The sequence below is a fragment of the Hibiscus syriacus genome, unplaced genomic scaffold (assembly GCF_006381635.1).
Source record: "Hibiscus syriacus cultivar Baekdansim isolate YM2019G1 unplaced genomic scaffold, ASM638163v2 tig00012064_pilon, whole genome shotgun sequence".
NCBI lineage: Eukaryota > Viridiplantae > Streptophyta > Magnoliopsida > Malvales > Malvaceae > Hibiscus > Hibiscus syriacus.
This window is the reverse complement of record NW_024062262.1, coordinates 5,987-23,429: the sequence shown is the minus strand read 5'-3', so window position 1 is coordinate 23,429 and position 17,443 is coordinate 5,987. Positions and strand designations below refer to the sequence as shown.

The window sequence follows — 17,443 nt, the reverse complement described above, 5'->3', positions numbered from 1 at the left end:
AGCTCTATGAATTTTTTACTGTCTGATATATTCTATCTTAAACATGATAAATCACAAGTGGGTAACGTTGTTGTCTATATTTTCTGTTCAAATTTCAAACCTAACTGATGGTTCAAACAATGTCTGTAATTTTCGTAAAATGATGGCATTGGAACCCCAAACCTGTCAGAATGCAATTTTAACCTAAAGCTCCTATTGTCTCATGTAACCTTTCATATATAAACTAAATTTTCATCTCTAGTGGTTGCACATCATGTCCCTCTAGAAACCCAATATGAGAATGAATAGACGCCAAAAGAAAGAAGAAAGGCACCTCTCGGCCATGGGAGGCGGTGGGAATAGCGGGAGGGGTGGAGGATTCGGAGGCTTCATCTTCACAGATTGACGCTACAGGGATTAGCATCTCCAGATCTCTCTCCCTCGTTCCCATTCTCTTCCTTTTTGGTTCCTTCTTTGCCTCTTTCTATTGGATCAAGGTGGTTAAGATTACTAGAAAATATGTTAATATGAAAATATATACAACCATAACTCTTGAGTTTTTAAATGAATAACTTACAAATAAAATATTTTATAATTATTTTATTTTATTCTTCAAATGTCTTTAAGAATATCAACGAATAATTAAATTTTATGTAGTTACACACATTTACATTATATCATAATTAGTGAGTCTCTAAAGTAAATAAACTACACATATAAACATATTAAATATTTTAGTGGTCGGAGAGAATATTGTTTTCTAAATATAGTGGTTGAAATAATTGTGTCTGCGAATGTATATACATTATCAACGATTAAATTTTTTTATAAACAAATACTATCTTATAATCACTTTAACTAATAATAAAAAAAACTACCATATAAATGGGTCATAATTATGTTTTCTTGTAATTACTTTGTGACATTTAAACACAACTTATATGAATAATGTTTAATACATTAAATATTATATTTTTCTTATACCATACTCTTTAAAATCAGAGTCAACCATTCTAAATAAACTATATATTATAAATTTTTTAAATAAGTTACGAGTAAAACCTTTTATTATAATTTTATATTTTTTTGACTTGTTCATATAAGTGATTAAATTGTACGTGGTTACAACGTTTTAATATCTTTTAAATAGGATTTGGAGTTTGAATCTTATGAATGAAAATATAATGTTTAATACTTTTTATTTTTATTGATGGGGTTGATTCAAGTAATACGTAGTTTGATTGTTTAAATAGGTCTCAAGTATGAGACTTTATGTATGCAGAAAAACGCCATTGATGTAACATCCTCAATATCGGGTTAGTGATCAAATTGTTAAATTTTAGAATTTAGTGACTAAAGTAGAATAATTAAATAGTTCAAGAACTTATATGAGGAATGTTGTGTAGGATTAAATTGTAAAGAAGGAAGAATGAAAGGCTACAAAGGTCATTTGATGGTAAGATAATTTTTGGGTTAGGGTATTAAATTAACCCACGTGGAAGTGAAGGAAACCAAAGACAAGTTTCCAGAGTTCTCCTCTTCTTCATCTTCTTCATACGTGAAAGCCAAGCTAAAGGCGAGATCTCTTGTTAGTTAATTTCTTGATGAATATAAGGTTGATTTATGATCATTAGACGATAACTAAGCTTAAGGAAAGCTTAATTTATTTTAAAACAACAAGATGAGGGGTATAGGAATGATTAAAGAAAGGAAGTGGAAAAGTGAAATCTTGATAGGAAAGTATTAATTAGATTTCAAATCTAAATTTGACTTGTCATTAGTGGAATTAAAAGATGTTGGGATTTTCGGACGCTCGAATCGACAACCGAAACGATTTGCAAAGAGGGGTCGGAACGGTTTTTGTTTAGGGAGTAAGGAGATTGAAAGATAAAGAATTGCACAACGATTTATAGTGGTTCGACTTTCTCAACCAAAGTTTACATCCACTACCTTAGCTCCTCACTAAGGATTTTCCAACAAATTCACTAATTTGTTCTTTCTTTTGAGGACAAAGAGATAACCTTACAACTCCCTAGTTTTTCATGGGTTAAACTAGAACCTTTCCCTAGCTTTTATACGGGCTAAGCTAGAACCTTTCCCCTTTACAAAAGGATAAAATAAGTAAACAAGAAAACCTCTCTAAGGTAGGTGTTTACAAGATTGAGCTCTCAAGAACAAAATATTCACAAGAGAAAGATGAAATAAGAATGAAAAACTCTTCTCTTGTGTTTGATTGCTTGGATAGTTGTTCTCTTGCTTCTTCAAGTGTCCTCAGCTTGTATTTATAGCTTGGAATGTGTTTGATATTGTATATAGCCGTTGGGGATATTTTGGAGTCGTTTGTGGATGATTTTTCTACTCAAAAAGGCTGCCCATAACATGATGCATCGATGCATGATCAAGGTGCATCGATACCCCTTCATTAAATTCAAATAAACTAGCCGTTACTAGCCGTTGCAGCCTTGATGCATGGATGCATGGCAGGATGCATCGATGCACTAATTACATTCGATGTTTGGATGCATGGATGCATTGCCTGATGCATCGATGCATTAGTGCAGATGCATGGATGCACTGCAGGGATGCATGGATGCATTGCAGGGATGCATGGATGCACTTTGACACCCTTTAGCATTTTTGCTCAAATCCAAATTTAATGGACTTTGAATTATTTTTGAAACCTTTTGAAAACTTTGAATAAATTCAATTCAAATCCAAAAACATTTTTCAAATTCAATTCAAGTCCAAAAACATTTTGCCTTAAATTGTTATATCAAAACATAGTTCAACAATCTCCCCCTTTATGATATAACAAAACATTTGAAAAATTGTTTTTGGCAAAACTCCCCCTTAATAAATTGTTTAATGAAAAATATATCAATTGTTACCAATTGTTGGAAAATATATGAAAATGTTAAGCTCCCCCTTTTTCATTAAGAAATTGAATTTTTCAAACCAAACTTCTCCCCCTTTTTGTTATATAAAAAATAATTCAATCTTTGAAGTTCAAAATAACTTTGGAGAGTAAGTAGTAAATTTGACATTTAAAAATCATTTGAAAAATCAAAGCTCCCCCTCAATAAATGCATTCCAAACAAAATTTAGCTTTTGAGTTCATGACACTTAAACAAAATATTGAATTTCTACAAAGAATAACAATCATGTTAGAGGCATATGAAATTCAATATATCCAAGTCTAAAATACTTTATGCAATACCAATTATTAAAATTTGATATTAATACCAATTGTTAAAATTAAGTGCATTTGCATAAAGTTTTCCAAAAATGTTATGCATTTTGAAAAATTTGATATCAATTGCTAGAGAGATATCATTTTCATTTATACCACATGCATAAACATTCAAATTTAGGCCAAAAATTAAAATTTATAAAATCAAAGTATTTTGAAATTTGATATCAATTGTTAGAGAGATATCATTTGTATTTAAAACCAATTTTGACCAAAATTCATTATGATGAACTAAAAATTCTCAAAAATTAATATAACTTTAAAATGTTCATCATAATAATCTTTTCAACATACATGAGATTAAAACAATGATGCATAATCATTTAAAACCAAAACTCATGCATTCTTAAAATCAAATGAGCAACCAAATAACCAAAATTAAAAGCATTAAGTTTAGAGGTTACCCATTCCTTTTTCATGTGTGGCTAGAGCATCTTGAATATCATCACTTTCATCACTATTGCTCCCACACACCTACAAGAGACATTTATTTTGATTGTGGTATCCAAATTGCTTTGGATCCTTGGACGTTAGGTTCAATGCCCTTGTTCCTTTCGGAACCCATACTTGTCTAATTTTAAAACGATTTCCTTTCTTCAAAGGACAAATATGTTCCTTATGACCATGATAATGACAATGTGAGCATATTGTCATTATTGAACTAAATGAATTATTTAAAATGATTTCTTTTTCTTTTGTTAAGCATTCAAGCTTAACTTTTAAATCAAGATTTTCTTTTTCAAAACTTTCAGTTTTTATTTTTGAAAGCTCTAAATCCTTTTTCAAAATTTCATTTTGGCTTTCAAAATCTATTTTTGTTTTCAAAAGAAAATCGTTTTCGATTTTAAATTTTGAAATCATTTTCTTATATTTGGAGTTCATGGTCTCAAACTCCGAATATAACCTATTAAAAGCATCTTGTAACTCATCAAACGTATATGAATTAAATTCATTTGAGTTAGAAGATACCTCAGGCTCTTCACAAGCCATTAGAGACACCACCTTTGTTGGTTTTTCTTTCTTGTTTCCATGGATTTCCTCAAGCTTATTCCAAAGCTCCTTGGCACTTGAACATGAAGAAACCCCTTCATAGATTTCATGACCAAATGCACAAAACAGCATGTGCATGGCCTTGGCATTAAGTTGAGCTTTCTTCCGTTCTTTGTCACTCTTCTTCTTCTCCTTTTTCTTTGGAGAAGAGTAGCCGTTCTCGATTATCTCCCATGCATCAAGATCATTGGATTGGATGAATACCTTCATTAATTTCTTCCAATGACTATAGTTGACTCCATTGAAGTATGGAGGCTTGTCCGTTGGTAGGGAGTCTTCCATGTGGAACGAGCCAGAGATGGAAGCCATCTTCTCGGTTGTGTCGGGAATTGGTAGAGCGTCTTCTAGGACCGTCTCAAGGTGGTTAAACCTTCTTAACGAGTTAGGCACTGATGCCAATTGTTGGGATTTTTGGACGCTCGAATCGACAACCGAAACGATTTGCAAAGAGGGGTCAAAACGGTTTTTGTTTAGGGAGTAAGGAGATTGAAAGATAAAGAATTGCACAACGATTTATAGTGGTTCTTTCTTTTGAGGAAAAAGAGATAACCTTACAACTCCCTAGTTTTTCACGGGTTAAACTAGAACCTTTCCCTAGCTTTTACACGGGCTAAGCTAGAACCTTTCCCCTTTACAAAAGGATAAAATAAGTAAACAAGAAAACCTCTCTAAGGTAGGTGTTTACAAGATTGAGCTCTCAAGAACAAAATATTTACAAGAGAAAGATGAAATAAGAATGAAAAACTCTTCTCTTGTGTTTGATTGCTTGGATAGTTGTTCTCTTGCTTCTTCAAGTGTCCTCAGCTTGTATTTATAGCTTGGAATGTGTTTGATATTGTATATAGCCGTTGGGGATATTTTGGAGTCGTTTGTGGATGATTTTTCTACTCAAAAAGGCTGCCCATAACATGATGCATCGATGCATGATCAAGGTGCATCGATACCCCTTCATTAAATTCAAATAAACTAGCCCGTTACTAGCCGTTGCAGCCTTGATGCATGGATGCATGGCAGGATGCATCGATGAACTAATTGCATTCGATGTTTGGATGCATGGATGCATTGCCTGATGCATCGATGCATTAGTGCAAATGCATGGATGCACTGCAGGGATGCATGGATGCATTGCAGGGATGCATGGATGCACTTTGACACCCTTTAGCATTTTTGCTCAAATCCGAATTTAATGGACTTTGAATTATTTTTGAAACCTTTTGAAAACTTTGAATAAATTCAATTCAAATCCAAAAACATTTTTCAAATTCAATTCAAGTCCAAAAACATTTTGCCTTAAATTGTTATATCAAAACATAGTTCAACAAAATATATGAAGTGTTAGAATTAAATTCAGAACAAGTAGGAAATGTGGTATAATTTTTTAATGCCATATAAAGGATATGATTTTGAGTTTAAAGAAGTAAGTATTGAATAGTAATGAGTGTAAGTACGTGTATGAAAGTTAGGAATATTAAAGGAGGTGAAACATAAAGGGTTGAGCTAAAAATGAAGTAATTTTCGTGCTGAAAATGTGATTATGGGCTAGGGGTATCGGTACCCATTCAACAGGTACCGATACCTCCAAAGTAAAATTTAAGAAGGAATTCAAAGGGTACCGATACCCTGAAGAACAATATCGATACCCAAGGTTATCGATACCTTAAGGAAGGTATCGATACCATCTTTGAGTGAAATTTACAGAATGCAACTAGGGCATCGATACCTAGTATAGGGTACTGATACCTACAGTAATTAAAAGGATGAAAATAAACTTTCTTTTGGTCTAAGAAGTGATAGATTAGAGGATATCAATTAGAATTCTGATTTGGATCCATGTATGATTATGTAGATACTAAACGTAATCTCGTTCCGGAACAATCGAAGGATTATGATCAATTCAAAGCAACAATACTAAGGTGAGTGCATACTGTAGATGTAGTTAAAAGGAATTATGACTTGTGATAAGTCTATTCCTATGATTAATAATTATAGCATAGTCATTATGAACATGCATACATTATAGTCTTTATTAAACATGCATAAGTCATATATGTTGACATATGATTCGATACATGTTATATGATTCATGTGAAGGTACTGAAATAATTATGTTACATGATATGAGATTAATGGTTACATGCACATGGGAAATGTGATAGAAGAAAAGATATATGTGATTACAAGGGAAATGATATAAGCATATGGTTATATGAAAAATAATATTAATGCCCATGTTATGTAATGTGAGAGCTATAGGTATAGTTGGCATGCCAAGAGTTGAGGGTTTCATAGGTCCTTCGAGACAACTCATAGGTCATTCGGGACATATTCACAGGTCCTTCGGAACAAATCTCATATGCCACTCAGTGGAACTTATACGAGTTTTGGCGACATTAGATGTACAACCTCTATGCACTCGAATACCTTAAGTTCTCAATATATACATGGGCCTATAAATAATGTGAAAAATATGTGTATTGCATTGTAGATTATCGTATTAGTTTTAATTATAATAAATCATAGGAGTGAAATGGAATCATGAATGATAGTGAGGATTTTATATGAATAGTATGCTACATGTTCATACTCATAAGAAATACATTATCATTATAAGTTTATGCCTCACTAAGTCGATGACTTAGCGTGTAAGTGATTTACACGTAGGTACAAAAAAGCAAGAAGACCGGTCTTAGGAGTAGCAGAGCAGCATATCATCATTTGAAGATCAGATCAGAAGCACCTTATACATTATGTCCGCTTATGTAATATATGTGTTGGCATGTAAATAGAGTCATATAGTATGTACGCCTGATCGAGGTGTAATGTTTTGAACTTGGTAATATAAATATAGTTTTATGTTAATAAAAGTTTTAAATTTACTATGGTTTTTATAAATGTATGTGCTTTAAAAAGTCAATGTGACACCTCATATTCGTATCCGGGTCGTATATGGGTTGGGGGTGTTACAATTGACAAACTCATCCACCAAAATCAAGTGTGCGATATATGTCAATCCGAATTAGTCAGGATAAAGTCTTGAGGAATAGTGAAACGACAAAAAAAAATTATGTTATACTTTTAAAAATTGGACCTTTCTTGAGATGATAATGATTTGCAGCCATAGGCACCATAGACGAACAAGGAGCCGAAAATATATAAGAGAAAAGCAAATAGAACAAGGAAATGGGTTCATGAGGCAAATAAGGCACAATTCTTATAGAAATATTATTACCGAAAGGACCAATGATAGATTCAACAAAATTCCATTTCACAATAATTTGTTAGGCCTACGTAAAACTTTCACTACTCTTACCGTTGTTCAGTAATTTTTTTAAAAATAATTTAGAGGTATCATAAAATAATATTTATTTATTTATTTAATTATTGATAATGTATAAATATCTTACAAATATATATACTTGAATCTGAGATTTTTAAAAAAGATAATAATCTCTTTAACAAATAAAATCGTTTGATGAGTTCTTTCGTCCATTAACTTTTAAGTATCAACGTTTTCAAAAAAAAAATTCCTATGTTTTAGAAACGTGTTTTCATATTTTACAAATCTATCATATATTTAAAAAGTAAAAGATTTTAAAAAATGTTACATTAGATTAGGGTTGTAAATGAGACGAGACAGATCGCGAGCTACTCGAGATCGACTCGATCAAGGCTCAATAAATACTCGGACCAAATAGACTCGACTCGAGCTCGACTCGAATTCTTAACGAACTGAAACGAGCTACTTTATATTCGACTCGAAAAGCTCGTGAGCAGCTCGAAAATATAATATATTAAAATTTTATTTTTTAAATAGATTATTAATAATATTAGTATTTACGTATTATTTTTTTTTAAATGCAATAAGATTTTCATGTATTTAAGGTTTAAGTTTAAGTTCGAGTTTGAGGCTTTAACCGAGTTAAGTTTAAAGTTTTTTTTCATTTCGAACCTTTTCGAGCTGGTCACGAGCTTCAGTTCTGGATTTCGAGTTCGAGTCGAGTTTGAAAATTTTAAGCTCGCGAGTTTTTGAATCGAGTCGAGCTCCATTTCAGAGTTTTTGAGTCGAGTAGAGCTCAGGAATACTTAAAGTCGACTCGATTCGTTTATACTCCTACATTAGATATCAAACGTGGGACATGATGAGGAAAGAATTTGAAAGTTAAAAATTAGATGTTTTTTGGAAGCAGTGATTTTATTTTCATATTTCGGTTGACAGTATGATTCGAGAACTTCCAGTATCGGTTATGGCCTTGAAAAATCTTATCAGCTTTGAGTTGACCTGGAATGATGTGGCTTGACCAGATCAATGGTTGACTTTTTACATTTCATTATCTAAAGCAAAACTTCTTTGCGTTTCTTAAACCGTGAACTCTTTTTCTACTTTCTTTTTGTCTTTATCATAAAACCATCCTTTCCGATATGTTATTTATTCATTTTAGGATAATCTGTCACACTCAATAAGTACGAATAAATATTGTTAACGATGGATATCATTAAATTAATTTATAGAACGTTAAAAAGTATTAAACGTATAATTATAAATTAGTTATAAATTAAATGTAATTTAATTAAAATATAATATTTATAAAACATTAGTTTTTATAATATTATTTTAATTATAATTAGATCAATTATTAATTTGAAAATTTTATAAACTTAATTTATTTTCATAGCTTTGAAGCTTCCGTCGTTGATGTCGTCGTCGCCGTCGTCGGTATCATCTTTCACCATCGGCTAACGACAAAGACTAAATTGTCGGTGAAATATTATATCGACGACGGCGACAGGAGCTTCAAAACTATGAAAAAAATTAGATTTCATAAAATTTTCAAATTAATATTTCATCTAATTATAATTAAAATAAGATTATAAAAACTAATGTTTTATAAATATTTTATTTTAATTAAATTACATTTAAATTTTTAAGTAATTTATAATTATACATTTAGTATTTTATAATTTATGTTTTATAAATTACTTTAACGGTGCAATCCACGGTCGACAAGTAGAATTTTTTTTTATTTTGTTAATATATATATATATATATATATAGTTAATTACATCATATATCCTCAAAGTATGATACTTATTTTAAATTGATCCCTAAACTTTTAAATATTCCAATTTTATCCGTAAATTATGACTATCATTCTAAATCAGACCTCAAACTTTTTATCATTTCAATTTCATCCTTAAACTATGTCCCTCTTTCTAAATTAGTCCCTAAACTTTTTGAACATTCCGATTTCATACCAAACCATACATATATACCAATCACGTCACTTGTTAATAAAATTGGTAGGCCAAGTTATATTATTATATGGTTGAAACTAATTACATATTTGGATGAATTTGGGATGAATTGGACTGTTCAAAAAGTTTGGGGACTCATTTAGAGAGAGGGCCATATTTCAGGGATGAAATTGAAATAATCAAAATTTTAAGAACTAATTAGAATGAGAGTTATAGTTTGAGGATGAGATTGTAATATTTAAAATTTTAAAGACCAATTTGAAATGAGGGCTATAGTTTAGGGACATATAATACAATTAACTCATTATATAATATTTTAACCTTTTTTTTAACAATTTTTACCTAAAAAGGAAAGAATATAAATTTTATTCTTAATGGGTAATGAGGGAATTTGATACCTTAACATTTTACTTCTTTCTTATTCATTTTTCTTTAATTTAAAGACGTGATATATATGCCTAAGGTCACATAATGTTATCAAAGATTAATATAATAAAAAATCTAACAATATAAATGATATAAATAAAAGAAAATTATGAAAAATATTTTTTTTATTTTTTTAAAAAAGTAAAAAGAATATATATAATTTTAGAAAATATCAAATGAAATTCATATTGTTTTTAAAAATATTAAAAATATATTTTTTAAAAAAGTAAAAAGTTTATATATATATATTTTAGAAGAATTGTAAAGTTTCGTATGTTTTAAGTTTATATAAATAAAGTGCACTTAGCGTAAAAAGGTTATATAAATAAATGGTCAAAATTTATTATAGCCTTTGAATTATACTTAACTTATAGATTTAATTTGTGTGCTTTAATTTAGTTTTTCTAATATTTTTTGAATTTAAAAATTTGACCCTGAATTAAAACAGTAATAATTAAGCATGTTTATTCAAATTTTATTATTAGTCTCTATAGTATTAATAAGTTATATATTTAGTTTATATTATCTATTTGATTATTTTAGGTCTTTGTATTTTATTTCCACTGTCCTGTAGTATTTGGATCAAGACTAATATTTTAAAACTTGAAAGTATAATGACTAAATTTGACCAAATTAGAATATATAATTAAATATGTAACTTATGAAATAGTATAGGGACTAATATCAGAATGCTACCATTTTTCAGAAGAGATTTACGTTTTAAAGATCAACATATGAAAAGGAAGAATTGTAAAAGTCTCCCGATATATAACTTCCGAGTTCATGGGGCCAATTTTCACACCAGCTCGCAAATAAATTATGTTCAAGTTACAGCTGCTAGACAACTGTGACCTCCTGATAAGGTGTCTTTCATACGCGGGACGATAATGTTATATTAAAATCTACAATTGTGGATATATTATTATAAAATATGATATAAAATTAAGTAATGAATTATGTGATTTGTGTTATAGGTATATTAAAATGTCATGGAATTAAAATATAGATAAGTTATATTTATAATTTGATGAGTGATAGAATTATAAATACTTAATAGATTGTCATAATATTCATTCTATATAAAGAGATAATAGTTCCCGAGAAATAAGTTAACATATACTACTCTTTTCTTCATTAGAGAGTTTTTACGGTAAGAGAACTTTTATTCTTGGAGATCATAACCAAAGAAAGATTCAAGGATTTCAACCTATCAATTAATTCAGTTACGCTTCCGCATCTGGTATTGTATTCTTGATGATTTGACATGACTAGATCTTGAGTTTCAGTCTTATATCAATTAGGTTTTGGTATTGTATTCCTTGAGGTCCTCAGTTCGAACATCATTAATGTTAGGGATCTGAACATTCAATGTTAAATGGTTAAAAGTTGTCTTTGAACATATATTACTTTGCACTTATTCCATACTAATAAAAAGGGTAAATTATATATGTTTATATTTTTTAATATAAAATAAATAAATAAATAATAAGTAAAAGGGATTAATAGTTAAGTGATCATTAGTATAATTTATCTCTTTTAAATATAAAATAAATAAATCAAACGTGATAATATTTTTAACCTCAAATAAAGATATACATGGGTCATTATCACCTACCCAATTGCATGCATGCTACATGCAAAAGCATCACGGCGTTGAAAAATTGCAAGGAAGAGAATAGTTCAATGTGTAAAATGATGATAAGAAAACGTATGGTCAAAATATTGAAACAGCTTGTTCTAGATTGATGGCGATACATTAAACGCGTTTTACCTATGAATTGATATGCCGTAGTGCACGCTTTGAAAACACCCAGAAACTTCAATTTCTAATGTAAACTGTTTCAATTAACATATTAGCTGGGAGTTCGGTTTTTGTTTTATTCCTCTATGCTATATGTTCAAGTTCAACAATTTGTGTGTTTTGTTTTATATGATTCTAGAAACTCACTACGGACAAGATTTTATATCCCACATTTGTACTGCGCAAAATAGTGGAAATGTAATGAACAAAATAATTAGTGGAAATGCAGGCCCATACACAGCATGTGCTATTTTTCTTATAAGAGATATTTTACTATTTAATATTGAACGTGATATACATACTCGAACTCAATACTTCAAAATAATAATAATAATGCTTTAACTACTAAACACATGACTATTTAACTTTTTGTAACATGTTAGTAGTTATATCACACATTATCTTTTAATCATATTATATATAACGGGTTTGTGGGGACTTGCTTTTGACTTTGGTGCACTAGGAAAAAGTTAAGAAAAAGAAAAGAATGTGTAGCCACCTTATAATGGCGTCGATATTATGGAATTATGCCACTTGCATTTCTATCTTCCCATCAGATTTATATTTTCTCAGTTTTGTATTTTAGCTGAAAATTAATTATACTTAAAACTCTTGAACACAAAGCAGACTTAGGGTTATTTGTTTGGCTCTGAATGGAATTATTCAGCGTTCAGCATTCAGCGTGTTTGTTTCTCACCTCTAAATGAATCAGTGCTGATTGATTCAACAAAACAGTGCTGAATGATTCAGCATCAAAGTACATTATGAATCATTCAGAGTCATTATCAAACAACATGTCACATTCAGAGCTAATTCATACAGAATCTCTGAATCATTCAGCATTTGAATCATTTAAACAAACAGCCCCTCCCCTTATATAACTAACCTCCCTTGGAAGAGACAAAAGCTTGCAGTGTCTATTTTATTCAATTGAATACACAAATAAATGTCTGAAATAAATGATTCTGAGCTGGAAGCAAATATGGATTGTCCTTTTAGGTGGCAGACAATGAAAAATGCAGTCGATGAATTATTAGTTCGCACGCAACAAAGTCAAATGGTTTTTTGATTTATTGAGAAATCCATATTATAAAATATCTCATCTCATTTTTTAGATTAATAATAGAATTGATAATTTGATATTTGTATAGGACAAATACAATTAAAGAAATGGAAAAAGACTTGCATTAATATAGAAAACTTTATTACAGTTCTCATGGTACTAAATAACTCTATTAAACTAAATCAATACACATGTACGTATTCGGAAGAATTTTGAAATGGAAAAGAAAAGAAATATATATTCACTTGAAACTAATGAATTAGAAATGTATGGAAAAAATGTAATAGAGGAATTGTTAAAAGTTCTCTTTATGGAATTCGAACTTTGTTGAGGTTTTGTGTGAGAAATCCGATGCTAATTGTCTCAACTCCTTGGTGAGTGCGGGTGCCCCACAGTAGAAAACTCCTGCATCATTTAATACGGCCATGATGATTTAGTTAATCAACAATGGCTGACGGATGAAAAAAAGGGCTGGTGAAAAGGGTGAGAAATACTGACCAATTCTAGCGTCACGATGGTGTAAGGCAATCTTTTTGTAAACTTGACGCCAGTTTGGCTTTGCGAAATGTGATTTGACTCGAGTCCCCGAGACGACGTCGACGCCGTTCTTGGCGTGGTGAAGCGACTGAAGCATGGTTATGAGGGCCGATCGAGCGTCGCCTTCTTCGTAAACGCTGGTGCAATAGTTGTGGAGCTCTATCACCCGTTTCTCATCCATTTCGGCTACTTCGTTCATTATCCCTTTGAACCACTCGAATGAGCCCTGCTCCCTTGTGACCCAGTAAAAGTAGGCTTTCTGTGTTTTGAACCCTTTGCTGTTGCTATTCTTGTTTTTGGGATTGTAATTCCCATTCTCTAAACTTGATCCTGGATATGAACCCTCTTCCATCTGCATGTTGTTGATGATGTCCTTGACAATGCTGATCATTGGGGTGGCTCCGATTCCGAGCCCCACCAGGAGGACGACATCGTACTTCTTGTAGTCCTGTGCCGGTGCTCCGTATGGACCGTCGATCAAAATCTTCGGAAAGCTGTACACCGATTCATACACGTCATTACTCGGTTTAACATTAATCATTCATCTAACTAGCTTGCACCTAATTGAAACCTTCTAAGATGTGAAAATTTTACCTAGTGTTGGCTCCTTCTGCCCTGAGCAGTCCACTCTTTCCAGCAGGTGGAGGCTGACAAACCTCAGAGAAAACAGTTTTGAGCTGCCTTGTCCAATCACCCAGAGTTCGAATATGAACACTGAGGTAGTCGTCTCCGGGTGCTGAAGTTATGGAGAATGGATGCCTGAAATTGCCAATGGTTTGATCAGCTTAAATAATACTCGGATCCATATCCGACATTCACAACTTAGTCCGAGTGACTGAAGAACAAAATGTACTAACCATTCAAATTGGGAGACTGCAGAGCAATTGACAAACATGTATTGCCCACTTTTATATTTGAATCCCTGGGGTTTTGACATGTGCAACGACAATACATTTCCAGGATATACAGCAACCTTCCATAATTAGTAAACAAAGAAGAAAACATGTCAGAATTTGTATCAAAGAAATATGAATGCTCCAACTGCAATATTGGGTGAAATGTATATACTTGAAGCACATGATATACCTTGAGAATTTTAACTGCCTTGATACTTGATCTAAATGCTCGAGTTAACCTTTCGCAGGCGTAAAGAACAACAGGCACTGCTACATACATCCATGTCTGAAATTTAAGGTATCGAAATCGAGTTAGTGAAATCGCACTATGATATTTGTGATGAATGAAGAGATTGAATGAAAATGAAACGGATGACGGTGCTTACTGTTTTTTGATGCCATGTCTTAGTGAGGTAGAGATAATAACCATGAACGATGAGGAGAGCGTAGACGATAACGAAAAGGTGATGGGAATACCAGAAGGCATTAAATCCAGTGAGCTTCTTAAGGAACTTGGGAAGGTTCAGTTTGTTTCGCCTGAACCAAGGAGTAGCTAGTGTGAAGGCAATGGCCATTAGGACCACCATTATAATGCCTGTTACACCTTCCACTCCCCTCACAAACCACCAGTAGCTTGTAGGTTGCTCCTCCCCAAAGTAAGGTTCCATGGGCTCATATTGTTCTTCTGTGGCATGAAGTAGCCGCGGGAAGTCGCAGGTCAAATGTGCACCTCCGTGTAGGATCACCCCAACCGTAATCCCAACCGCAATAACCTGCAGTTATGTTACATTACATTACATTACAAAACTATACTAATGTTGAGTTCTACGAGAGGTTTGATTGTTAATAGTATGGCCTACCTTGTGGAAGTTCAGGTTATCATCGAAAGGAACAACAACGCCTAATTTAGTCTTGTTCCGAAGCCAAGTTATGGTGTTTCGACACACTGGTAATAAAATCAAGGCCATATTGAATTTAAGAGTCTCTGCACCTCCTTTGGCAACGCAAACACAGTATCCCATGACATCGAAAGCGGCCTTGTTCCGATACTGCACGAACTTATACGCAAATAAGCCCCCACAAATTCCAAGCCACAACATCATAACCCAGATCCTTTGCCAGTTATCCAATATGAAGTACTTAGTTCTCTGATACAACCTTTTTAATGGGTTGTTCTCTTGAGTTGGCTTGAGTTTCTGACTCAACATTTGACTTAGAATCCGACTATCCCCGACCCTAACTGATTGATTCGGAGCTTGTAATAAGAGAGTTTCCAGGTTATGAATCTGTTAAGAAAAAGTAAAATTAGGAAATAAAGGCAGAATGGGACAGGAAAAAGATTTGTCTTTGGGGAGTGTCGATTTACCATGATGTATCCAGCATTATCTGGATCAAGTTCTTCCATGATCAAAGCTGCATATTCTTCAGCTTGTTTCTGAATCGTTGAAAGTTTATTTGCAGAAGCACTGAGACTGATAATCTACAGTGTAAAATAATTCATATTGTTAGAATATAATGGAAAAAGATCATAAAATAAATATATTAAAAGTTACGTAAATGTTAAGAAAATGTTGTCATTTTAAGTTAGGTGAATGTCGATTCCTACCTCCCTGACTTCTTCTTCAGTGATTCTTCCATCAGCATCTTTGTCAACCCTGCATGATTAGAGCTTAAACTTAGTAAATAAACCAGATTTTTCTTTCAGTTCATCAGATTTTGAGGGAGAAAAACTTACATGTCAAAGAAAGTTTGAAGTCTAGAGTCAAAGCTTCATCAGACATCTGATCCCAAAACTGTTTGAGTTGGACTTTATTGACTGAGTCACCGGTTACATTAGTCTCCGAGCAAGCGCTTGAAACAGCTCAATGGCGAATTCTTTAGACTGGTTCATTCCTGTAGTTGAATTTGAAAAAGATGAAATTTTGTTTTCTTTTTGCCAAAAAGTTACTCATTTTTTTGTTCTTTCGATCATAAAGTACGTACCGATGCATTCGGCGAATTGGGATTGGTGAAGAATGCCATTTGTAGAGGCGGTCAAGTTATTGAATCGATTCTCGACGGCAGACCATCCATTGCCGGAGGCCCCTGTTTTGGTGGTGATAAACTTGAGCCCTTTCAAGGCATGAACTGCCGCCGATTTGGTCCTATCGAATCTCCGGCCGGCGTTAGATGGTCTTCTCGAAAGGACTTGTTTCAGTTCCTGAGAAACTTGTTTAATTTGATTCGACGTGTTCCTCAACAAATATGAACGGAATGAAGCCGACTTGTTTTCCAGTGTTTTCTTAGCTAACAAAGCCAACTCTGGGTCTTCGCTTCCACCACCGGCGCCTTGAACACTGTGAACCGCCACGGAATCGTCTCGGATATCGAGGGTGATTTCGACGTAACCGTCGTCATTGTCAGTTGCGTCGGCGAAACCAGCAGCGCTGGCCCCTGAGTTAGTCTTGGCCATGGCGATTTCCGGTTGAAGGTTGAATCTTGCACTCTTTTTCGAAGCTCTTTTTTTAGATACAGCGCCGCCGCCGCCGCCTAAAACCAAAGGTCCACTAAACGCCGCCCTGTCACTTGCTATGCTTTCCGTGTCGGAATTGTTCTCTGAAAAAGCTCCTCTCCCATCATCGCTCCTCATTTTCCCCCTTGTTATTCTTCGTTACAATTTGGACAACAACTTTGGCTTTGTAAAATAAGGATTGAAAACTGGTTCCTTAAATGTGAATTAACTAATGAAAAATTGGAACAAAAAGTTTGTCTGTAAGAAAGCGATGAAGGAAGATTTATCTAAAGGTTTTCAGACAACCATTTCATCTCTTCAATGTTTTTGGTTTTAAATTGCAAGGAATCGAGCTTCCTTGTATTTATATTTATAGCTAACAGTAGTAAGGGAAATGAGAAACTTACAGGAAGCAAGCTTTCATGGCGTCGGTCAAAACAGACGATCAAAGACAACTCATATTTATTTATTGGGTACAATCGTAAATAGTCCCTCAATTATATGCCATTTTTTACATCCCGACTCTGAACAATTAGAAAATTGTCATCTAAGTTTAAAAATAATAAATTAATTATTTTTCATTAAAAAATTTACAATAAATTATGTGATAGTTAATAAATATGACATGTTAATGAATTTAATATTTAATTTTTTATTATATTTTAATTTGATATTAATTTAAAAAATTAAACCTTAG

At 32.5% G+C, this 17,443-nt stretch overlaps 1 pseudogene; it reads right to left on the bottom strand.

Annotated features, from left to right (window-relative positions):
* Nucleotides 1–13,040: 13,040 nt before the first annotated feature.
* Nucleotides 13,041–17,070, bottom strand: LOC120205027 (annotated as a pseudogene).
* Between the last annotated feature and the right edge of the window lie 373 nt (nucleotides 17,071–17,443).